At 42.8% G+C, this 24401-nt stretch overlaps 1 protein-coding gene across 3 annotated transcripts in view; it reads left to right on the top strand.

Moving 5' to 3' along the window:
- Positions 1 to 24401, top strand: part of SMOC1 (SPARC related modular calcium binding 1) — a 158696-nt gene that overhangs the window by 41569 nt on the left and 92726 nt on the right. The window contains exon 1 of one of the 3 annotated variants that reach the window (XM_080396520.1): positions 2676 to 24144. The exons of the other annotated variants lie outside the window; for them this stretch is intronic. The gene's annotated coding sequence lies outside the window, so the exon portion shown is untranslated. Of the gene's footprint in view, positions 1 to 2675; positions 24145 to 24401 lie in introns of those variants that run through there. 3 annotated transcript variants of the gene reach the window in all.

Below are 24401 nucleotides of genomic sequence, written 5' to 3' on the forward strand. Positions count from 1 at the left end.
CATAGCTTTAGGACTTTTTCGCTTTTTATGTTCCCAAGTAGGGAATAAATGAATCCCTGCAATAAAGCTAGATGCCTTCAGCCCAGACTTCTCCCTGTAGGAGTCTAGCTCTGTTTTTTTAATCTGACAATGTCTGACTCTTACTGGGGCTGTTAATTTCACTTACCAAACTATTACACTGCTCTGGGGGAGAACCCAACATCTTTTCTAAATATGGTCCTCCCAGTGAGCTAATGTTACCACTGCAGCACCGCTACGGAGTAGCATGAGAGCTTTCAATTATAAAGCTGCAAAACAGTAGCCGTTTTTCAGCCAACGCTGCAATAAAAGCATGGCTCTGGGTAAGTGGAAAAACTTGATCTCTCTGCAGGCATGTTGGATGCATTGACCATGTGTGTTCTTGACACATCAGTCTGCAAGGCTATGAAATGTGGTATCTAATTAACTTATGCCAAGGTTAGGCAAGACCAGGAGTCTTTGGAATCGCTGCTTGGCCAAAGTATAACAATAAGGTGCTTTAGTGCAATGTTCTAGTCTTTTAATAGAAGTGCTGCTTGACCATGATGGCTATTAAATGCTTCTTAGAGCTATGGAAAGTGTACTGGCTGTACTGGTGTCCTTGTGTTGAGCAGTGCTATGTAGTCTCTTTTATGGCCAGATGTGTAATAGCAGCTGTTAGAATGTGGCAGATCAGAACTAGTGTGTGCCATAAATTCTTGGAGACATGTTTTAAAAGATGGGGAAACATAGGGGTGCTTATGTTTGTATCTGTATTGCCTGATATCAAGCGTAAACCTCAAAATTGGAGTGGTGCCAAATGGAGAAGAGCTTTGAGGTGATAAGTAAGAGTCTGGCTGGATGACTAGGACCCTTCATCAGCACTGGTATCTGAATGCTTTAATGAAAAGCAATTGAAACAAAGAACAAAATAAAAAATACTGATTGCAGTGCATAATTGCACAATGACCCTGTCTGTCAAACAGTTTCCATATATGCCATTTTTATGTACTGTACTTTACAAGGCAGTTTAATTGCTCCCTGTGCTGTGTCGTCTTTGGAATGGGAGCTACTTCAGGAGAGTGGAAAAAAAATACAAAGGACTACTGATGTACTTTTTGCTTCAAGTAAGTGAGCTGACTTTGTTTCTCTGACTTTGCTATTTCTCCCTTTGTGACTGGGGGAGAATGTCAGCTGTGAGCACCAATGTCTACTTGTGAGCTCTTAAAGGGAAGGCTGTGAACTTCCAGGATGTTTAACTTCTGAGGCCTGTCTTATTACACTTCTAATTGTCATGCTTAAGTGCATGTGAAGGTAGAGAGTTTAATTTGCTCATTTGCAACCATGTTGACTGATCCAAGTCCCTGACATTCATCTCTTCTTGTGATTAGACATTGCCACTAAGGTTGTCACAGTACAAAGGTGCCATACTTTGGATTCCAATGTACACAAGGAAATTTTTTATTAACCGTTTTTTGATGATGATTACCATCTTACACCAGCGTTTCTCATGCTGAATTGTGATCAAGAACATATTCCTGTCAGGAACCCTCTCTGGATAGGGGGGATCAGTGTTGCAATTCTAGGGTCTGATCTTGTAGGTGTTCAGTTGCTAGGTGTGATATTTACCCTTTCCCACTTTTTCTTTTCTGTATGGTAAGCACTAGAATGATAATATTTGCAAGATGAAGTGCTTTTAAAGGTAAACAGCAGTCTTTAATCCTACTACAATGAGTTTAAATGTGCAGCAATAATGCTTGAAACAAGTTCCTGATCTTTCTCCTTGCATTTCCTTCTTACTACTGTAGTATTGCTGCTAAGCTAGGCAGCCAGCACTGTCACTGAATACAAAGGCAGAAGAGTATGGCTTACTATTGCTTGCTGAAAATGATGAAAAACTAAGGGTATTGGAGAGCAATAGGTGTATCTACATCTCTTGTGCCAATAAGGGATTAAACTTCCAAATAAGGTTAGTTAAAGATGATTACTTGAATACCAAAATCAATCACAAGTGCAGCTAGTATCTGCTGGCCTGCTGAGGTACTCCTTGCTCTCAAAAGATGTACAAAGTTTGCTGTTTCCTGTTACAGTGAAAGTATGAGCAGTGACATGAATCCCTTAGACTTGGGAAGTGTCAGTGACCTGTAGGAAACATCTGGCTTTTGTACGTATGCTGTGGCCCACTAACAGTTAATAACAACTGTCCAATTGAAGCTCCATAGTAAGTCTAGTATCTTCGGTGTCCTAGAAATAACTTGGAAATCCAAGGCTTTTGTGTGACTTGTTTCCTCACTTGACAGACTCTAGGAAAGCTTCTGCTGTGTTACGTAATTGCTTGGTCAATTTTGCTCCTGTAGGTCTGAAGAGCACTGTGGAAGTGATCAGCTGGCTGTACTTGGAAAATTTCTGTCTGAAGGATGTTGGCTTCTGGAAAAAGATAATCAGGCTTTGCTTTCTATTCATATTTTCTTCCTGTGTGCCTCTCTTTCTCTGCTGGTATGAGATCTGGGGTTGTGTGACAAGCCAGGTCTAGCTGTTTCTCCTCCTTGACCCCAAAGTGATAGATGGGGAGTTTGACTGGGCTGGCTCTTGCATCTCCTACTGTGTGGTGCTTTTGAACAGTACTCTTTCATAGCACATTAGATTGTCCAGATGGGAGAAAAGAGAGTGGCACAATAAATGTTGACCTTTGTCTTTCTAGTTTAGAAAGATAGATCTATATAGGTCCCCTGCTTTTTGATTATAATGCCTTGACCGTTATGAACTTGCTCCATTTATGGCAGGGAGCTGTTGATGGCAGTAATGACAAATACTAGCACAAGAAGATGGTGGGTGCTTGCAGAAGGAGCAGAACGCGACTGCAGCAGTCAAAAGCTGTCCTAGGGATGGGCTTGGATTTATGGAAGGCTGGGGATCTGTACCTCCCAGTGACTGCAGAGGACTAAAAAATGGGAGGGGAGGGCAGGACAGTCACTATAACTTTCTTTCTAGTTTCATGCATGGAAACATGCCATATCCCTCCTTGAAAGGCATGCTAGCTGGAGATGTGGGGGACCTTCCAGTTAAGTGCTGTTGTAAAGGGAAGGCAGTAGATAGTAAAATTGTGAAGCTACACACAGATTCTAGTGCATAAACAGGAGTGCTACAGAGCAATGGGAATTCCCTGCTGCAGCTGGCTGTTAGCTAGAACCCCAAATAAGAACCTTGATAAAAAGTGCTGGAAAGGCTCCTGCAGCTTTGCCATTCTGTCTGGAGGAGCAAGAAGCATCGCAGCTTGTGCCAAGGAGCCTGTGTTCTCACTGCAGCCCCGCTGGGAGCGTTCCACAAAGCAGGTATCTTTGCACATGCTCTACTAAAATTAGGGGGACTGTGTTCTTCATGGTGGGAAGAAACTGGAAAAGGGCATACTATAAAAATACAAGGCAGAGGGCTCCATATGAAGGAGATCCAGAACAGAAGAGTGAAACTTAGGGTAGGTTTTCAGTGGCTGAATTTTGTTTTTTGGGTTGAGCTTAATCATCACTCTGCGTTGCAAAGGTCTACACTGATAAGTTACAGCTGAAGCACTCTAATTTAGATTTCCTTACTGTTGGAGAGACTCATTTTAATGAAGGAATAAGTATCCAAAGACAAGTCTTCACAAAAGCATCCCCTAACATGACAGACTTGTTGCTCTATGGCAAAGAGCTTTTTGTTACAGATGCTCTGTTTTGGTTGGCTGAGAGATGTTCTTGCCTAAGTGAAAACTCTAACTGTATGTAGAGCTATACTAATTGTTTCTCCCTCTCCTTGTTCATGCTTAGACCTTTAATGTTAGACAGCTGAATTCCTTGATGTGTACCACAGAAACGGATCTGATTTGCTTTTTATTCATTATGCAACTGTTAAGGAACAGGATTAATTCTTGTGTGGAGAAGTATTAAAACATTATGTTCCCATATATTAGTGTTGGAACAGTGGGCCCTGTTCTAAATGGGGAAACACTGTAGGATCTAGCTTGCTCTGTGTGCTCTTAGAGCTGGGATTTTAACTGCCTGAGCTTCTGAGTTGGCTATGAGAATATTTCACTCATGCTAATGACCTCTGCTGCTAATGAAAGACTTCTGGCCACCAAAAGACTTGATATAAACGATGAAACTGCTTGTGTATTTCTTCTGGTGGTGGCAGTAAGCTCCTGTAGCTGGTAGAACACCTACAATGATAACCTCTTGGACTAGTTTTCAAGTTTCTAGCACTAGTCATGTGTTAAGGTAATCTTCACTGACATCAGTGCAGAGCAGATGCTGTCTTGGCTTCTTTAATTTCCAAATGGCCTGAAGCAATTGGTAAGATGACTGTAAACCTCATTTCAGTGGTAGAGTAGCTCTGAAATATTAACACTGCTGTTTAAGTATCTTAGATGTTCTTATCCTGCCATCTCAAACTAATTGCGACATAACTATGTCAAAAAACCCCAAACAAACAAAACTCCTTTTGTCTCCTACTTGGCTGTTGAATCTCCGCTTCTTCTGGGGCTGGCACATCTGACAGTGTAGTTAAGCATTACACAATAAACTTCATGCTCTTAACAAAACCCAAACACAGAGGCAATACAGGTGAAACTGAAGCTCATCCCTGAAGACTGCTGTGCTGTCACGCTTAGCCTCCTGTTCGACAGTGTGATGGCTTCTTCTCAGAGTGCCCCAGCAGCTGCCACAAGGTCTTTGGTGCTGACGCAACACCCAGGGACTTTGTGGCACAGCAGACCTTGAGCCCTAAGCTTGGTGTGCGCTGATGATAGTTTACTGCTTTGTCATCAAGTGAAATTCTAGCAGAGAAGTGGATGTTAAACTTGTGACTTGAGCTATGAAGCCTACTTTTTTTGTTGTTACAAGCTTAACTACTGTTGTTGCTTTCGTAGGACTCCAAGCTTCCTGTGTTTGTTTGTGAGGAGCTCTTCCATTTGTGAAGTTCTTGCCCCAGCACTGAAAACTATCATTGCTATGGGTGAATCGCTTCAGCACTGGAGCTTTCAGAGTAAGGTGTGAGGTCAGTGTGAGACGTTTGCTTACATAGAGAAACTACCAGGATGTGATGAATGTGGTATGTAACTGTCTCCCTCTTACGACTAGCTCACATGAGCAGTTAAGATTTGTGTTTAGCAGCTTACAGGTGATGGCTTTACTGCCTGTAGGTACAAGGAGGGGGTATTCTGGCACCAAAACCCTTCTGGTGATGACCGAGAATGCTTGCTGCATTATTATTATTATTATTATTATTTTAAGGCATTGTAGCTGTAGGAGAGTAACAAGAAAGTGTAGCTAGTCACACCAGAGTGTTAATGCTTGCACTCAGGGCAGTGAAAACAACCACCCACCATACAAAGGAGCTCTTTGTATGTGTACTTACGTAGGCTATCGGTGGCTCCTCAGCCTGAGAGCAGTCAGCTCCCTCAGGATGAGGCCTTACCTTGAAATCAGGCTCCTGGCTTCCTGACCTGGATGGCTTTTCCCCTTATCACAGTAGCCTCCTGGTGCAACTTAGGCTCCTGTGGGATGCTGCACTAACACTGTAGATGGTGTTAGTGATATTCATAAGCATTAGAGAAGAATCATCTGCTTGTTTGGTGAGGAAAAGGTAGCCTTGTATAGCGGGCCTGCCCACTCACAAATGCTATTCCTTGCAAAACTGAAGAGACAAATATGGTTGTTATTCGCCCCTAGAAGAATTACTTTTGAGGGAAGCCTGTGCTATCTGTGTATGCTGGAGGTGCAGCCCCTACAGTGTGGGGCGGGGGTGATGGAAAAAATGGAAGCTTTGGCTTTTGAAGGGATTAATTCTACTCTGTGTGACCCTTCCAGGGGAGCCTTAAGACTGGCCTGGGCCTGACAGGATGATGTTAAGGTGCCAGTGACAGCCTGGAGTAACAGCCTTGGTGGAAGGCTATCCTGCCAGATGTTTCTTATACTGGCTTCTCTGGGGCAGTTGTGCTTCTGTCCTCAGAGCAGTAGCCTAGAAGCCCCCATAAGTGTCCAACTGCTTGCACTGTCAAATTCTTCCCTGGTGTCTCCCAGCTGTAGCCTGCCAGGGAGGACATGCATGCATGCATGTTGGATTTGTGCATTTTTGCCCCCCACTGGCTTGTGGCTAAGCTAGCTGTTTTTGAGAGCCCACTGACAGGTGTTCTCATGTGGAGTGGCATGTGGCTGTGCAGTGAGGAAGTGAGTGGTAGGTGTGAAATGAGAGCAAACTTAGGTGCTCCCTTTCAAGGCCTGTGCCCAGAGATGGGGAAATCCAGGAACAGGGACTGCATCATTAAAGATTGGAGCAGGGTTTTGTCAAGTAGAGTCCTACAGCAAAGCTTAGACAAGCTACCCACTGGTGCTGCTGGCAGACTCTTCCATGCAGATGAAGTGGTACAGAAACTGGTGCATGTAGACAGTTAACTTGCTCTGCTATGGGCACCCAGACTCCTCTCCTGGGCTGGAGCTGGAGTTCCTAAGTAGCAGCTACTGCCTCTGGGTGAAGAACACGAATGAATGTGAGCAGGACAGTAAGTAAATGTGCCACAGAGTACCACACTGCTCAGTACTTGAGTACAGACTCGAACCATGTGCTGTGGCTCTGTTAATGGGGTTGCTTTGCCCACTTTGACTTGGGGTGGCTAAGGGGGAAAGAAGCAGACTTTCTGCATGCAACATCTTTCTGTGCAAGGCATAGATTGAATCTATTTGAGACTGGCTTAATAGGCTACACAGCAGTCCTTGTTGGCCTAAAGTTAAATTTGATCCACTGCTGGAAGAGCACGGGCTTAACATTTTTCTCCTGTTCTGAGTCCTATGGCAAAGTGCAAGAATGTACCTTCACCCTTTTCAGAGTGCAAAAAGCCTGCTGTTCTGTGCCACTAAGACATTTGATTAAAGCTGCAGTTGAGGGGGTGGGAAAGGTGAGGGCTTTCTCATGGGTGGGCTTTTCATAGAATTATAGGAAGTGGAAGGGAAGGTGCACTGGAATAAGGAAGATGGAGAAGTAGGACAGATGAAATAACTTGCTTTTCTGAGGTTTTTCTTGGCCACTGGTCCAGTTAATGATAGTTGGAATCATATCCAGAGGGAAGTGCTGATCCTCAAATAGGGAGGAGAGGTTCCAAACACTTAGTGGGCAGATTCTGTTTCAGAGTTTTTTTTGGCTACCACTCTTCTGTTACCATTAGCTGGGTCACAGACCAAAAGGAATGTGAATGAATGTTCTCCATCCCTGTTCTGTGACTAAGATCAATCACTTAAGTTGCATGGGGAAGCCAGACTCTTACCTTCTGATTAAGTCCACTAGCTTAACTGCTATACTTGGACTTGTGATGCACGGAATAGTGCTTGTTCTACACTCCTGTGGAGTTCCAGAATATTGGGTTAAGAACTTTTCCTTTGGTTATACAAAATCTAAAATATGAGATAATCTGATCCTTCAGTTGTAATTCTAATACTTAAGGGTTTGACACTCCAGCATATTAAAACAATCCAATACAGTCTTAATGTAAAGGTGAAAATATTATGTTCTGTGGCTACCATGAAACTGAGTGGACTCATGGCTGCTCCTTGGGTTGCAGAAGCAGTAGTGTGGCTACCTCTGGTATAGAGGGGGAGTGAACCAGGCATCAAATATATCAGGAAGCATTCTCAGGTGAAAATACCTGGTAAAAGTAGTGTTACCCTTTAATGTACAACAGGGGCACATGCCTAGGAAAGATGTCCAGATGTACGCTATCTCTAGATCATGCTTCTGTGTGTACCAGATACACACTAGACAGAAGCAGATAAGATGATAATCTTTTGTTGCAGCATAATGAAGATTAAAGAGCTTACTCTAGCTGGTACATCAAACCATTTCCCTTCCCATTTCTTTGAAGCAGATTTACATGCAGTCTACGCTTAGACTTAAACAGATACTTGGTGGAATGAGGTGCAAGTTAAGAACTAAAACCCAAGAAGCTCTTGTGTGTAATTTCCAGGTGGAGGATATTAAATGAGTTGGAGTTTGTGGATACTGGCCAGATAAAGGGGTTTCCATCTGAGCCAAGTAACTACTTCTGATTTGACTCTAGTTACCATATAGAATGGTGGTAACTCTCGTTGGCTTCTACTTGGAGTTTTGCATTTGGCTTATCCTTCTGCTCTTAAAAGTGAGCAGGCAAGTGTTGCAAAAGTAGATAACCCTTTTGACTTAATACCTCCAATCTACCTCCAATGCTTTGGAGTTCTGTCAGGTGAGGCATCTGATGTAAGGCACTAATACAGCACTGCTGCTGTATCTTCCTGCTGTTGTAGTAACCATAGCCAATTGGATTCTCAGTGCTGCTGCTGGTGCTGTTATTTGTCCTCAATTAGATACAATGCATCTGGTATCTTGCATAATTTTCAGGCATATGTGGAAATCTGTCCTGCTAGAGCCTTAAAGTAGCTTCTGAAAGTGGTTGCCATGGAACAGGATAAGTGCACTGCACATGTGTACAACTCCATGGATTTACTCCTGGACTGTATAGAGAATTGTGCTTTTGGTTGCTGTACCTGAATGCCTTGGGTTATTCTAGAGATACTGTCCTGGTAAAATCTGAAGTGATGGCGAAGTGACTACTGCTTATATGAATAAGTAACACCTAATGGTGGAAGAAGGTATTTCAGTGGTGACTGTGCTACCTAATGAGTAGCTCATGCTTTCCATAAGGGGGTACATATTGAAGGAATTTGCTATGAATTTTTATCAGGTTGCTACCAGCATTTGTCTGATGTTATCAGTGTCTGAGCTATCTTTCCTTCTTTATTATTACACAGGTACAGCCAGTATTTTTAGGAGCAGGAATCATGGACTTGAGTGCAGGATTGAAGTCAAAGCTGTGTTCTGTAGGCTTTAGCTTGTTAGGTGTTCTGTGGAACCAGAGATGTTCTGCTGCACTGAGGCAGCATGTTTGTTCTCTGTGGCAGTAACTGGTCTTGCACTCACTTTACTCTTCCTAGTTTGAGCCTGAACTGTAGGAGTAGTAGCTGCAATTTCTACAGGTAATTACAAAATGGACATACACTATCACTAGCAAAGTATGTATATATATGATGGTTAAACAGATTATCTGGAAGTATGGGGGATTGTCAGCCCAAACTTTCTTTTTGGATGCTCATCTTCAGGAACTTCCAGGAGGCTGAACATTCTCTTCTCAGTGAACTCTAAAAGTGCTTTATGCTCCAACTTGGTGGTGGTTTTATTTAAGTCGAGGACTCTTACACTGAAGCAGGCCACTTGGCTCCAAAGTAGTCTGGATATTAGTGGATGTAGCTGTTGAAGACTTGAGTTTTTCCAAGGCTGCTGGGTTTTGTCCTCCCTTCAGTTTCCCTGAAGTAACAAGTGTGTTGGCAAAAAAAAAAAAAGTATTCTGCTGGACTTGAGCTGTCACTTAAGCTACTAACTTAAAAATCAGCAACTCTGCTGAACTTCACAGCTCACTTATCAGTTAGGCATACCCTGAAAATTGTGATTACATTTAAGGTGGCTGATGGAGCTTTAAATATCTAGCCTAGTTCAACTTCTGCCGTGTCACTAGTATAGGTACCTCTTGAGGGTGAATAGGGTGGGGAGTGAGAAGCAATCAGTATGAAACTAGGGCCGCTGATGCTTTTCTTGTTTCCATCCTTAGTTGTCCATGAGACAATCTAAATGTCCAGATTTTTACTGTGAACAATAGGTACCTGAAGGAGTTGCAAACTAGTTGGATTGGGAACAGAAAGAAGTTGATCTATTTTTCACCACAAAAGAAAAAGTGCTTCTTTGCTTGAAGCACTTTGGCAGCATTATTGGAACTGAAGCTAGCTGTTGCTCATCAACATACTCCAGTGTTATGTCTTGCAGATTTCTGCTCTGGATGTAAAAGCACCCATAGGACAAATCAGCTCAGCTCATCTGCTCTGTTTTGTAAAATCTGTTGGTGTATAAACAGCTATAATGTGTAGCTATGTTAGCTCTTACCCTAGGAGGATGAAGCTATCCTGGTTCATGTGCATGGTTCTTGCATGAAAGTAATTAGAGAGTCCCAACTTCCAAATTGAGTTTTGACTGTAGAGTTAACTTCAGAAAAACTCAGTATGTTTTCTAGAACACTAGGGTTTTTTGGTGATGAAATTAGAACTGCGTGGGAGGGAAAAAAATCTGCCATACTTGAGTAAATCTGAGCATTCTTAAAACCTGCCCTTCAATACCTCTGGAATTGACCCAGTTGTATGACAAGTAAATTTTCAGCCCAAAGATTTGAGGCTCTGATCTAGCTTGAATAGCTAGTGCATGTCAGAAGTAAATGAAGTTTTTTTTAAGGTTCCTGCTGGAACTCTAATAATTTACCTACAAGTCTCCAAGATACGCTTCTAGTTCTGCTGGCATGAAGACAAACTCAAACCAAAAAGTCTCCCACAATTGCTTCACATAACCCAGGGACTTCCCCCCACTGCCCCAGAACAGATGGGAAGAGTTTAGCAGGAAAATCCCATGCAATTTGCAAAGAGAAGGATCTGATTTTAGTTGAAACTTTAAAAACCACAAGTAACACTTTTACTTCTGAGTAAACGACAGCCCCAAATCGAAAGTCCAACTTCAGCTGTCAGCAGGTTTTTCTCAGTAGCAAAGAATACAGAGTTCCAAAGGAATATCTCTTTTTCCTTATGTTAAAAAACTATAGGTATCTTATCACAGTAACTGTTCTTCCTGTTAAACTTGGTACCTTGTCAGGTGTCCCATGCAACTCTTAGTTCACTGTACCTTTTCTTAAAGAAAATGTCCACATCTGACCTTAAGTGGGGAGCCTCCACTATAACTACTTCCAAGTTAACCTGCTCACTAATATTGTCACCTTCAGAACAGCTGTAGATTAAAAGCTTCTGACTAGCTTTTTCCTTATGTCTGGATTCCTGTCAAACTCTGCTCCACACCCTCCAAGACTTGTGTGTACCTCTTCAGGCAGGGCAAGGAGAGTGGGAGAAAAGTTTGAACTTGGTAGTTCTTGCTGAAGCCTTCTTCCTGGCAAAGGTGAGTCCAACTTCAGAAATTCATGTTTTTCTTTGGAAATCACTGGGGCAAGTAAATAAAGTTAAACAGAATAAATTTTCTACCTGACATGCTTTCCTTCAGTTTGTTCAGCTTTAATAAAGTCTTCTCAGGTTTAGAGATGTAACCAGCCTTTCAGTGCAATGAATAAGTGCAGCGTGTCAGAGCAAAAGCTAAATATGATTTTCACTTTTCTGAAACCATGGAGAATACAAGCATTTACATTCAGGAAGTGCCAGAGGGCTGATGATAGACATGGTGCAGTCACCTCAGATTAAGAGGACAAAATAGGGTGTTATCTTTGGCTTGACTCAGGTTAATATTTACTAGAAAGCAAACCTAGGGATTACCACAAATAACCTAAAACAAGCATGTCTACTCTTCACTGTATGGCAGACTGGTGTTCTTGCATATCCATGTGTTTCCTAAGGCAACCAATTAGGATAAAGTGAGAAGAGGTAATCTTGTTAAATCTCATGCCAGCGTTCAGATGAGTAGAACCATACTTACTTAAAATTGCCTTAGTGAGACTTGCTAGTGGCTTTTGTTTCACTAGCAGATGCTGATGTAAAAATACAAGACTCTTGGCATCTGTTGTTGTGAGGCAATTGACACCAGTGCTAGGCATTGTTTACACAAAGCATCTAAATGAAGTCACTAGTGGATTCAACAAGATGCTAACTGAAGACAGCATTTATAAATGCTGACGTTGATGAAGTTTGCTTAGTTAATGCCCAGTACTAAATTGCAATCAGGATTTGATGGCTCTGAATAGAGTAAACCTCTTAAAATAGGCAGGGGACAGGGTCTGAGGAAGAATTTCTTTCCCGAAGAGTAGAGAGTACTTTCTTCTTCCTCATTCCCCAGCTCTGTCCTTATTGTTGCTGATAAAGCAGTTCCTGGGTTGCAATATCAACTCTAACTGAAACTCTTGTCAAGCTGCTGTTGCGCTGCTTATTCATCTTGAGCACTTGGCTTGGAGCTCCAGATTGCTGAAGTGAAGGGAAAGCACTAGGAAGTTTTCCCCTTGGTTTAGGGAGAGACATGCCTCTGTTTTAGGTATTTTTCTGGGGAGAAAGCTGATGGTACCCAGGGTCATCTTGTTCTCAGCTGATGGCTAGAATGCATAACTCTCTTGGGAATCATTCTAGATGTATTGTAGGGCAACATCTATATGTTAAATCTAGTGCTGTATGTAGAGGCTGCTCAGCTTGAACTGTTTTAGCTGGACCTACTGCTTTCAGACAGTGAGCTTGACTTTGTAGGAAGCTTCCCTTTAAGTGTTATTATTATTTTTTTTTTTTCCCCTTTGGGGGAAGTCTTTGGAAATTGAGTAAGATTATAAAGTCATCCCACTTTAAAACTCAAATGGCAGTGATTCAACAAACACTACAAGCTGCTAAAGCGGTTGAACGAATAACTGGCAAGTGTCTGTCTTAGTTGAAGCTTGGAATCCACTCTGGTAATTGCAATATAAGCTCTTAGGCAAGAAAAGAAAAAAGGCAGATGTTTCTTTATCAGCCTGAAAGGTCAACAGGTCTCCTGTAAAGATGGGCAGGCTCAGAACCTCTGACTTGGTGTCAGTCAATGTGACAAGATTAAACAGAACTGTAATTAATCACTTGCGTTCGCTTAATTCTCCATTCTTTCCCTTGGTTGATTTATTTGCTGGTTTCTTCATATGTTGCAGGGAAAGTTTCCTTTCTAGGTTCCAAATTATCCCTGCATTTCTTAGGTCTGACTTATGCAACAGTCGCCTCTAATGACACTAATACCCACAGGACCATATGGCATGGACAGTTCTTAGCTGAAGTGTAAGCATGTTGCCTAGAATCTGCAAACTGGAAATGTTTCTGCTTTTTTCCTGGCTGGTGTGGTTGTTTGACCTTGCCCAGCTTCCAGACCCCTCCTCGCTTCTTACCCTGCTCCAACATGGGTTTGTTCCATGGGCTGCAATCTTCCAGGAAAAAAATCTGCTCCATCATGGGCTTGTGGGCTGCAGCTTCCTTCAGGAAATGTCCAACTGCTCTGGCTTCTCCTCCCCCCTGCCCCATTGTGTGGCCTTTTGTCTTTTAAGTATGTTTTCAGAGGCACTGTCAGCTTGGCTGATGGGCTCACTTTTGGTCTGCAGTGGGTATGTTGTGGAACCAGCTGTGTCCAGCATGGGGCAGGCCCTGACTTCCTCTCACAGAGGCCACCTCAGCACCATGCTGCTACCAGGACGTTGCGGTGTAAACCCAACACAGCTGGTCAGACCAGGCTGAAGAAGGAATGCTGCTTTGGCCTGGAAAGACTCCAGCAGAGTCAGCAATGGGTGTGCCCATGCTTCTGGAAGTACCACCAACATGGAGCTCACACCTCAGTCAAACAGTTTGTGCCCTGAAATAAACTGCTTCAGTCCTTTTCAAGGTGGTGTGAGTTTCTTACAGAGGTTGAATATGGTTTTGCTGTGAAAGGTGCCAGTGCACCTAAAATTCAGAGATCTAATCTAACATACATTCTACTCAGTGTTTTTTTTTGTTTTTTTTTTAAGATGTAGCCTCAAATTGACTGAGCACTTTCAGGTTCTGTTCCCATGTGAATGTAGTTTCAGTATTGATTGTGCTACTCTTCCCCTTCTTCAAACCTAGGGATTGGCTTTTCATCTTACCCTTCTGGAAGGGGAAGAGAACACACATTTAATACTTATAAGTGCTATTACTGGTACTGAATAATTCTGCAAGAGGAGTGTCACATATTGTAACTCCTGACAAACTTCAACCTGGGAAAATTACAGGAGTGTCTCTGTAACATCTGGATCTGGTGTTCTGCATCCTTGGGTGTGGACAAGCCCCCATGCTTCAATTCTCTGATGAAAGTGTGTTTGGCCCTTAACAGCAAAAAGCGTATTTAGAGTTATATTACCGTTATCCATTGAGCCATAGGATCATGATGAAACTTTACAGCACTTTTAACTTGTGAGTAATTTTCTTCTCTTGGAGTCCAAGTTGTAGGTGCTGAAACTTGACATATAAGAGTGCTAGTGCTCTGTGCTTGATATTGGAGAGGAATATGAAATACTTGAACAGAAGTAGCGTCAGAGAAAAGCTACTGCCCGAATACTAGGTTATCTACTTAAATATCCTGTATGTCAAAGACCAAAATTTCACTTCTCTTATCTCTTAACAAGTTTTTTTACTGTTACTTGAGGCTAAAACCTTTTTCTGATAGTTGTCTTTAAATTCTCTTTTTTTTCTTTTTTTTTGCTGGACAGCAAAAGTAGTTTTGTCACAATCAGTCTCCAAACAGGATAGAAATAAACCTTTAAGTTTCCAGAATCTGTCAACTTCTCTAACATTTTAATTAGAGGTTTTAGGCCTTTACCAAATAGTTTCTCAAAGCCTTATGAAGGCTATGCCACTGCAGTAATTCACAAGTACTTACTGACCTTACACTTTAAAGCAGTAATAACTATATTCCTTTCTTGCATTGCTTGCTGCCTTTTGGCAGGATTTTGTGGAAAGTACTAGCTTTAAGTAATGTAAAGCAATTTATGAAAAAAATAATGGTCTGTCCTAGCTGTAGAAGCACCGCTGCTTAGGATGATTGGCAATTAAGGGCAACAGACAACAAGCTTAGTTGGGTACTCCTGAGCTGTATCAGCCTCGTGTTTCCAGTTATTTATGCTGTCTCCATACTGTTGGCTTGTGTCTTCCAAGCTCATGTCTGAGCATGTTTTCTGATTCCCCAGCTATGTGTTGAACTTGCTGCTTTGGCCTGCTGTGAGCTACAGCCAGACAACTCGCTCCTGTGGCAGGACTGAGGCAAAATTTTAGCATGACAGTTATATGGCTGAAGCTGGGTTTAGTCACTTGCCTCGGTGGTCAAGTCTGGATGAAGGACAGTTACTGAAGCCAGTCTAGACAGCTCTAGCCTCCTCGATGAAGCACTAACATATCTTGGGAGTAGCTTTTAAACTACAGGAGCCCTTGTGATACTGCCAGCCTGTGCAGGAACGCTTTGCTGGTGTCCTGTGCTAGCAAAGCTTTCTACCTATGCTATACCTAGTGTAGGTATAATTGAACAGCAGAGTTGTCTGGGCTTGCTTTAAACATCCATGTTAGCTATCTACAAGAACTTACCTGCTAAAAGAAAACTATACCTCTCTCTAGCAGAGATCTGATAACTTATAATGCCAAGGTTGGGACATACAATTGATTTTATCCTACCACTTGTCTGGAAGCTTTCCCTGCATAGCTGGTATAGTGATGACGGGTAGATCAAAAGTACATGTAAACAACCTGGAACTCTGCAAGGGTGCCCACCTTTGCCAATGACTGTAGAAAACATGCCTATGGTCTGATAAGAGTAATGCCTGGATTTCATGGGGCTGGATGGATGACCTGGAGATACTTTAAACTGGCACGCTTTGTCATGTTGTACTTCTACTTACTGAACTACATGAGGGCAAGACGCAACCCCTGCAATAATGTGGTTGTATCACACTAGTTATGCTGCTGATGCTGTGTGATGCCCTGGGCAAGCTGTTTTCACACTGGATGTGGAGCAGCACTTGAGGGGATGATGTGGCTCCTCAGAACCTGGAAGAGTTATCTGTAGTGCACTAGAAACTGAATTTTGAAGAGGTTTTTAGTGGATGGGTTTGGCCCTAAGTATACCCTGAGAAGGGCCTTTGTCTGAATAGGGGAAGGAAACTCTGAGCCCTGAGGTATGGGTGTGATGAACTAAATTTAGCCTAGCTAGGGCACACTATTCTCTTAGGCTTTTAATGGTATGCTCTCTTTGCTATTAAGTCCCGTGGCCAACCTGTGCAAGGTTCTTGACAGGTGCTTTTTATTCTCCATGGTAAAATATTTAAGTACTTGCTTGAAATAGAACAGTGAGATGATTCAGCTGAGTGCAGGGCTTCTCTGCTTGTCTGTTGCTTGTTAAATCTGAATGCAGGATTGTCAGTTACCTTCAGTTCTCTGTGTTTATGTTTGCAGCATATAAAAGTGAAAATGTTATGGGTTTATATAAACACAGTATGTTAAAGTATTCACCCTGCAACTGTGAGCAAGGCATTTGATGGGAATGAGGAAAGTAGGTCTGGAACATGTAACAATGTTGAACTTAGCCTAGAAGAAAAGAAGACTGCTGTTGACAGATGAGGAAGAGAATACTCAGGGATACTTTCTGCCTTCCAAATTACAAAAAATTTTAATGAGAGGGCAAAAACTTGACCAATGTACCTAGTGGTATGCCAGGGTTGGAAGATACAAATTACATCAACCCTTAGCTTGATGAGGTGAATTTGCTGAGATAAGCTAAAGGCTCAAATCTTGCATTAAGACAGTTGTTATAAACATGACACGTCTTTCATGTGGTTCTAGGCATGAATATGCAAGTGGTGATGTGATCCCTGTGAACAGAGGAATTTGAGTAGAGAAAGCCAGTACCAAAGTCTCTGACTCCCCTATAAAGCATAGGGCAAGGCCTGTCTTAGGCTGAATCCTATTTTCAGAATAGATTTCAATGCCCTCTAGTGGCTTTAACTGTACAAGGAATGGTTGGCTTACCTAGAACACCAACCTTGGGTGTTTTACTCAGCAGGAAGAGGTAGCTGGAGGTGTGTGTGTTGGGGACGCAGCTATGCTGTGGTTGTGTGAGGAGGAACAATGGAAAACATCTAGGAAATACTTCCTAACTTGAATTACTTAAATATTACTGAATGCCAAGCATTCCAAAAGTGAGATCTGGGGGTACTTTTGCCTTTTTAGGCTAGGAATAAACCTTCTCTGAGAAGCCCACTGCAGAATCATAGAATCATTTAGGTTTAAAAAGACTTTTGAGATTATAAAGTCTAACTGTTAACCCAGAACTGCCAAGTCCATCACTAAACTATGTCCCTACGCCTTTTTTAAACACCTCCAGGGATGGTGATTCTACCACGTCCATGGGCAGCCTGTTCCAATGCTTGACCACCTTTTCAGTGAGGAAATTTTTCCTAATATCCAATCTATGGATATTAGATCCTAAAATCCATTTTATCCAAATGGCTCAACGTGAGGCCATTTCTTCTTGTCCTGTTGCATGTTATATGGAGGAAGAGACTGACACCACCTGGCCATAGCCTCCTTTCAGGTATCTGTAGAGTGCAATAAGTCTGAGTCTCATTTTGCCCTTCTCTGGAGACGCTCCAGCACCTCAATGTCCCTCTTGCAGTGAGGGGCCCAAAACTCAACACAGTGTTTGAGGTGCAGCCCCACCAGTGCCCAGTACAGGGGGACAATCACTCCCTTGCCCTGCTGGCCACGCTGCTTTGGACACAAGCCAGGATGCTGTTGGGTTCTTGGCCACCTGGGCACACTGCTGGCCCACGTTCAGCCGGCCGTCAGCCAGCACCCCCAGGCACTTTCCAGCCGCTCTGCCCCCAGCCCGTAGCGCTGTGTGGGGCTGGTGTGACCCACGTGCAGGACCCGGCACTGAGCCTTGTTGAACCTGGTACAACCGGCCTCGGCCCACGGGTCCAGCCTGTCCGGATGCCCCTGCAGAGCCTGCCTGCCCTCCAGCAGGTCAACACTCCCCCCAGCTCGGTGTCGCCTGCAAACTGGCTGAGGGTGCACTCGATCCCCTCGTCCAGATCGTCGATAAAGATACTAAACAGAGCTGGCCCCAGCACTGAGCCCTGGGAACACCACTTGTGACCGGGCACCAGCTGGGTGTAACTCCATCCACCACCACTCCCTGGGCCCGGCCGTCCAGCAGCTTTTTACCCAGCGCAGAGTGCACCCGCCCAAGCCGTGAGCAGCCAGTGTCTCCAGGGAAAGCTGTGGGAGATGGTGCCAAAGGCTTTACTAAGGTCCAGGCAGACACCACCCACAGCCTTTCCCTCATCCACTGGGCAGGTCATCTTGTCACAGAAGGAGATCAGGTTCATCAAGCAGGACCTGCCTTCCCTAAACCCAGAAGAATTTCAGTATTCCCTTCTGTAAGAGTCTGGGTTTTAAGAAAAGAATCGGATACTCTGACACTAAAACGGGGAGCTAGCCAAGTCAGACTTCCAGAATTGCACAGTGCAGAAGTGCATCAGCAGTGTGAGGTAAAACAGGTTTTACCTCATGCCATGTAGATAAAATGCCCACCACTTTACCTACAGTGCAAGAACCGTGGAAGACTGTACAGGGTTGAGGACTCAGAAGTTGGAGGTCTGCATGGGCAAATCAGGTACAGGTGTTAGTTAACCAGTTAGGTTAATCTCCTAAAGTAACTGCTTAGCTTTGAACATTGTTGTCTGTGTGCTCTCTAACACTGTTTCTTGTTCTTTTGAGGAGTAAAGCATGGGATGTTCAGTGTTTGTGTGGCTATAGAAGGTAAAAAGGTGTTTGATGGCATAATTGGCTGTCTGCACTTGCTTACTACCAAGAAGGAAAACTGGAATATGCCTTAAGGAGCTTTCAAGATCAAAACTGCTTGCGAGACTCTTGCCTTTAAATCTGATCTTTAAATTTACTGTGGCTTCTAATAATGATGTTAGTAGTTCAACTTTAATTCAGTATGTTGTTGGTGAAAGTTAATTAGATGCTTTAATTCCACTTGAATAGTCTGCCTGACCAATGATATAATTAATTGGCCGTTTGTGCCATTTGGATGCATATGCATTGGTGTGCAGCATACTGATAAGATGTCTCAGAGATGGCTTTCTTGCATGCTTAGTACAAAGTGCTTTGAACTGGAAATTGACCAATTACCTCTGGAAACAACTAATAAAAGCAGTGGAAGTTGTAGTTAGTAGATTGTACTGAATGAACAAAGATTGGGTTATGCATCTGGCTTTTGAAGACTTTGTCTCATCTGAGTGTGCTTGTGGATTGGAGAACCTCTGTTCTGGTAATTTGTTTAGGTTGTGTTTTAAGTTAGAGAACTCCTAAATAGCTTCAACATGGTAAAAAAATGAGCCTGAAATGCAGTAAGACTTGTCTTTTCTCTTTAGATTGTGTTCTTTGAAGCAGTGCTCCCCCAGTGTGTTAAGTCTTTGTCCCAGGAATTGAAGGATTTCATTTCACTAGGCTTAGGATCTCGAGTAACTCTTCATTGAAGTAAATCACAGGCTTGTTAAGAACGTTGTTTTAAGAGTATTTTGTCCTATAATACTACGGTGAATATATAGCTGCCAAAATATTTCCCTGATCCTTCTTTATTCTGTTCAGTGGTTTGTTTTCTTCAGTAGGAAGAGAATAAAGTTTCTGAACAAGCTCAGTGTGGTGTCTCTTTTCACCGTCATGCCTACTGAAGCCTTCTATTTCCTAGTTCTAAAGTATCTAAAGTCACCTTGCCATGTAGTGCTCCTGCACAGGCATGACTAGATCTCTGGGCAGTTAAGCAGATGCTAACTGCTGTCTCTGCCTGCACAATGTGGACTTGTCCAATGAGAAATGGTTGCAGATGGAAGCTTGTCAGGCTTCTGCTCAAGTCCAGAGACAGAATCGTTATTTGGCAGGTGAGGAAATCCTTTAAGGCTCTCAACTACTGTTCCAACAGATCTGTACTCCATTGTTTAAGCACTGAATTGGACTCTTCAGCTTCTGGTTTTATCATGGATACTATACTTGATTACAGTTGTGTTGCTGAGTTTATCCAGTCAATCCTGTTTGATACTGAACTTGGTGGGCATTCCTGTGCTGGACAGGCAGGAGCAATACTGAAATGGCAAAACAGTTGCTAAAGCTGGCATGCAACTTCTGTAGCCTCTTTGAGCAGTTAGCTTGGGTACATCTGCCAAAGCAGATTACAGCTTTTTGTCTGTAAAGAAAGAGTTGTTGGTCTCCCACAAAGGTACGTGCCTTGGATCTGTTATTTTTAACTCTGAGCTTGTCAGCAGCTGAGTGGGTTTTTCTGTGAAAGGAAATGATGTTAACAGCAGTCCTACTTGATCTTCTCATATCATAAGTATTCTAATCTGGATTGTCAGCAGCATGTATATCCTGGAAGTTTTCAGGAAGAATCTATGAGTCACCTTAAGAATTAAATGCCACATCAGATTGACTACTTTTTGTGGCTCCTTTCTTGTCTGCTGCTTGTAAATTAATAATTTGAAGGGGGTCTCTGCTTTTTTGCATGTGCTGCCCCACTGCTTGTTTTGGGATATCTTACCCTTTTCCCATTCTTAGTTAGGTGCATGAGCAATTATTTTTTCTTTTATAAAGGAGCTGCCTTGTGTTTCTAGATTGGCAGCTGAGAGGAAGTGCCAGCACTGGAACAGAAAACAAACTCATCCTTCACTGCCTCTCCCAATGCTTTCTATCCCGCAGGCCAGTTAGGTGACGGGAAGGGACGGTGCCTGGACCTCCTGTGTTGTGCTAACCTCTGAGGGCACAGGGTACTCCTTTGAGATCCTAAATGGTACTTGGCTCTGCTGTAGTTGGGTTGGTGCCATGTTTACACTTAGCTTGCCCCAAAGGTGGGGCAAGGGAAGGGAGGAATGTCAAGTATCTTCAGCTTGCCACAGGATGTGATTAGGTAACTTAAGAGGATTTTCAAGTCTTTCAAACGACAAGTAAACATGTCAAATGTGATGGAAAGCTCCAGAGTCTTATATGGACAATCTAAGTCTCTCTGTCAAACTTGGAGCATCAGGTTAGTGTTGAATTTCTACTCTGTTTTGACCCCTGTCTTTTGAAGGAGAAGGTACCAGCTGTTGCAGGAGGGGAAGCAGGCCTTTGCAGGCCAATAAAGGAATAACTTGCCTCTTCGCTACTGAGAGTTAGTATCCGATGGTTTTGGGTAAGCTACTAACGAAGTTATAACAGAGTTTTATACGAAAAACTGTGGCATGTTACTTCTACAACTGTATGGGTCTGAGTCTCAAATTCCACTTAACTCTTGGACTTCGATTCGTATACATGTAACTTCCTTAAAAGCCCAAATAGGTTAAGTAACTTCACAAAAGCATGCCATGTGTTCACTCAATGGGGCCGACTCTAGCTTTTGTACTGCCTTTTGTGTATTTCTACCTAACCTTTCCTTGACAGGTGAAAAGTCTCAGATAATCCATAGTGGTGTTCTGTCTTGTCCCCAGTGCAATACTCATGCAGCACTATAAAAAAAACCAGTGATGAGTTCTTGCTTAACTCTTCCCTATTCAAGAACGTTCGCTGTACTGGTTAGGTTAAAGCAGTAGCACTGCTTCGTTCCCTTCTGTTCGATGTTATTCATCCATTTCCTCTGCTTCCAGGCTACATCAGCAAGTACATCCCTGTAGTTCAAACACTGCATGTAAGTTAACTACATACTGCATCTGACTATAGTGATGCATTATTGTACACTTTTTTTTCCTTTTTCCTTGAACGTGCTTTTGGTGAGTAACTATGAATGTGGTCGGAGGCGGGGGGAGAATAGCTTTCCAGGCATTAAATGCCTGGAGAATGGTGGTAACTTGTGCTCTCTTTTATCTTTTCTACTGGCTTGTTTTGTGAACTTGAGTGAGTTACCATCTCTAAAGCTTTTCACCTAGAGTGCGATAATGCCTGCCTTACAGGTATATGGAGCCTTTTTCCTAGTAAATATGCTGTAGCTGACAGATAAAAGAAGCCTTAGAAGTGCAAAACCTCTGAAGCTGCACAGCATGCTTATAATATATCCCCATTAAACAGCTGTTTGGCAATGTCTAATGCAATTTCCAGTTAATGAGGGATGTTTTCAGGCCCTGCCAAGAGAACAGGTGATGCTTTAAACTGATATTTTTAATAAGTCATCTTTATTTCATAAGAGGCAGCCAAGTGTGTATCCTGTTGCATTTGATGAGATCCCGGCCATTCTTGTTCTTAAACAGGACCCCTAATTATTCCTGTTTGTGTTGTACAGCACCTAAGAGAATCCTTGCTTTAAAGCTGAAACAAGAGCAAGGAATATCTGGGATACTTTTGTGTCTTTATCAGTTTAGGAACTGCAGAGAAGAAACTCTTCCAATATCATTCCTGCAATATGGTAAAACTTGGAGTAAGATACACTAGAGGGTCTGGTATGTCCTGACTTAAATTTAAGAGCATGAATGTGCTATAACGGAAAAACTGTTCCTCCAAACAGTTCTCCTTGTCACTCATGTGGCAAGTGCTTATCTCGTGCTTTCTAATGTCTGAAAAAAAGATGGGGGGGGGGAAGTAGAGGGTTGTCATGCCCATTTGATTTAGGATAAAAAGTGAGCTTGGAGTTTAAGGAACTTGATAAAGATGCTAATGTAAGTAAGTACAGTTCTTTGCCTGTAATTCAGGGGACAAATAAGGAGTTTGGACTGGACAGACTGGAAACACATGGTGGTGGGGTGAAGGCCAGTGTCTGGGAGAGTACTATCTAGTGAACCACTGGCCATTAGGAAATGGAGAAGGGGTTGAGGGTGGGGAGAATGAGGAGGGGAGCATATCTGGTGCATAAGGTTTGCCTGCAGACAGTCCCACCCTGGTGCCTCGAGACTGGTTTGCAGCCTCTGAAATAGCAATGCCTTGGGGTAGAAGTGTAGATGTGTTCCTCCCCTTTGCTTTTGGGGTACTGGAGCTGTTACTGGGAACACTGTTTCCATTGCATCAGTATACAGCAGTGCTTTTTCACTAAGAGGTGCCGATTACTCAAGGGACAAGCTAACATGGTGGAACTTACCCTTCCACTCAATGCTATGCTCCTGCAGCCCAGAGCCCCAGTGCAAACAGTAGCTTGCTGTGTGGCAAGAGATTACTCTTGATTGAAGAGATTGCTGTCTTGGGGGCTGGATGCTGCCTGTAGGCTACCAGCTGAAGAGTCCTGACAAGTTATCTAGGAATGCCTGAGATGGCAGTAATCTCTCAGTGTTTTTTGTAATCCTCAGTTATTTTGGGTTGCTTATTTATAGGCCATAAGTGTCTGAAACAGAATTCATGCTGTTTTGGTTTGCTGCAGAAGCACGTTTGCTGTGTAAGAGTTCTTATGGAGTGGGAGGGAGGTAGGAGGTAGAAGACTGATACTATCTGTGAGCTGCCTTGGCACTAGATATGCTGTCCTCACTACTTCTAAAACATCTCAGAAGGAAAAAGGCTGTTTTTTGGCATTGTTTCTTCTTTATTGTGAAGTGCAAGGAGCTAAATATCACAGAACATTGTGGACAAGAGACTTGGACTGAAAGCGAGATCATTCTTGATAAACTATATTTGGGTTGGCTAGAGATGAGAGTAATTAAAACAACCTTTGTGATGGACGTTGTTTTGAAAACCTCATGCAGTCTTAAGAAAGATCTTCACAGTTAAGTGATCTGTGACTTTTGTACTAGGCTTTCATTTGACCCTCTCCTCTGCCATTCTGCCTGCTGTCCTTTAAAGCTCTGCCAGTATCTTCTCCTGATGCTCAGTTTGGTTTTGCTGCAGGTTTTCTTTGCAGGTATATCACTCTTTCCTTAAATTCAGAGTTGAATCTTCTTGCTGATGCTTAGCCTCTGAGGCTAGAATACCAAGCTGGTGGCACCTATTATCACCATTTAAGTCAGTCAAAAACTACAGTATTTCTCTGGTGTTCCCAGTTTATTAACAATATCACTTCATTAAGGCTAAATAACTTGCTTTTCTCAGGCAACATCACTCTGCTGTTCTTGAGAAGGAGAACTTAAGCCTGGCAAGCTGAAGAGGCCAGTGGACTTGAGAATCCCAATTCCTGGTGGTTAGGACACATATCTTTCCAGCACTTGAACCCAGTGTAGACAGTTTAACATGCAAGGAGGAAGTCTAGAGGTCAGTTCTGCTAATGTTGACCATACAAAAAAGTCTTCCCACAAGCAAGCTGTTGGAAAAACCTCAAACTGCTTCCCTTGTTAAATTTTCTTATTGCTGTATGCCTTCTTTTGGGTATTGCTTTCCGTGCAGCTACCTACTGTTTTCTGACTACTGGTTTATGACTCTACCAAAAAATGAAAGTAACTGCTGTGTTTGGATAAACATCCTGTGCGTACATGGACATTGCGTAAGGGTAATACAAATACATACCTCAGTAGTCAGAACATCTGTGAAGAAAGTTATTGTAGGAGTTTATGATCAATTTCTAATTAGGTGTTCTGAAACAGACCTTTAGTGATACTTCTGCAGCGCAAGTGTGGTATGTATTTTTGTTGGGACAGATTGCTTGTGGCTCTTGTGTTCTGTATTCCAGTTAGGGAAACTGGACTGTCTTGAATAGGAAAAGCAGTGTGTTCAGGATTGTGGTACTGCTGCTTCTGATGGGCTGGTCCTGATCAAGGGGGTGGGGGAATTTCTTATTCTCGGTGCTTAAGGGGGACAAGGATGACTGCTGTAAATCTAAAAGTGGCAAATTTTATCAGAAAATGGTCATGCTGAGGGAGTGGTAAGTAGAAA

This window comes from Falco punctatus (genome assembly GCF_963210335.1).
Source record: "Falco punctatus genome assembly, chromosome: 7".
In the NCBI taxonomy this organism is placed as follows: domain Eukaryota; kingdom Metazoa; phylum Chordata; class Aves; order Falconiformes; family Falconidae; genus Falco; species Falco punctatus.